This window comes from Gavialis gangeticus, unplaced genomic scaffold (genome assembly GCF_001723915.1).
Source record: "Gavialis gangeticus isolate Ggan-Ray unplaced genomic scaffold, GavGan_comp1, whole genome shotgun sequence".
NCBI classification, from domain to species: Eukaryota; Metazoa; Chordata; order Crocodylia; family Gavialidae; genus Gavialis; species Gavialis gangeticus.
Genome location: NW_017729022.1, coordinates 127,035,519 through 127,036,672, shown reverse-complemented (window position 1 = coordinate 127,036,672; position 1,154 = coordinate 127,035,519). Strand labels below are relative to the sequence as shown.

At 47.4% G+C, this 1,154-nt stretch overlaps 1 protein-coding gene across 1 annotated transcript in view; it reads right to left on the bottom strand.

The window, feature by feature from the left end:
* SNX5 (sorting nexin 5) overlaps positions 1–1,154 on the bottom strand; it is a 54,182-nt gene that overhangs the window by 18,442 nt on the left and 34,586 nt on the right. The gene's annotated exons all lie outside the window — the stretch shown is intronic.

The following is a 1,154-nucleotide window of genomic DNA, read 5'->3' as shown; positions in this document are numbered from 1 at the left end:
GTTGGCAGGGCTAACTGGACCTTGTTGTGCATCCACAGGTGCATCTCAAGTAGGGCCAAGGAGGTGATTCTCTCCCTCTGTGCAACACTGGTCAGGCCACAGCTGGAGTTCTGTGCGCCCCATTTCAGGAGGGATGTGGACAACATTGAAAGGGTCCAGAGGAGGGCCACCAGCAGGATCCAGGGACTACAGGGCAGACCCTACATTGAAAGGCTGCGGGACCTAAACTTGTTCAGCCTTCACAAGAGAAGGCTGAGGGGGGACCTGGTGACTGTCTACAAACTCACTGGGGGGGGACCAGAAGGGTTTAGGGGAAAACACTTTCCCCTAGCCCCCCCTGGCACGACGAGAAACAATGGACACAAATTATTAGAGAGTAGGTTTAGATTAGACATCTGCAGGAACTACTTCACAGTTAGGGCGGCTAGGAGCTGGAACCAACTTCCAAGGGAAGTGGTGCTGGCTCCTACCCTGGGGGTCTTTAAGAAGAGGCTGGATGACTTCCTGGCTGGACTCATTTGAGTCCAGTCTTTTCTCTGGCCCAGGCAGGGGGGTGTCAGACCTGAAGATCTACAAGGTCCCTTCCAACCCTACTTCTATGATACAAAGGCAATCAGATTGGTACCCTGGACATCCACTCTTGTCTTGACCCAGGTTAGGTCACTCAGTGATTTGAGGCACTGGAAAAAAGAAAGACAGTCCTTGAACTATAAGACTTGGTTGAGAAAAATTTAAACTGTAGGTTGAGTTATATCCTATTGTACTATTAGCCCTGGCAAGCTGGTGCTCAAGACTGAAAGTGTTTTCAGATCTACTAGAAAGAACTGTAGATTGGGGTTGCAGGTCCCGACTTTTCTAGCAGTACTGCCATAATCACAAAAGTTTATTTTTAGCTTTTTTAGTTATGGCTACCACTGGGTAATGGTTTCAGAAGGGAAAAAAAGCAGCAATTTTTTTTTTTTTTTTAAGACTAGAGTCAGGAACCATCTGACCGCCTGGTTATCAAGTTCTAGTATTTTCATCCTTGAGCCAAAGATTAATCCCTTTCACCCAAGCTTGCCAGTAGCATTCTAGCCAGACAGTTTTGTTTTGATAGACAACCTAGCACTTGGAGATCAATTCTTTTAAGCTAAAAGAAGTTGGGGGGGGGGGGG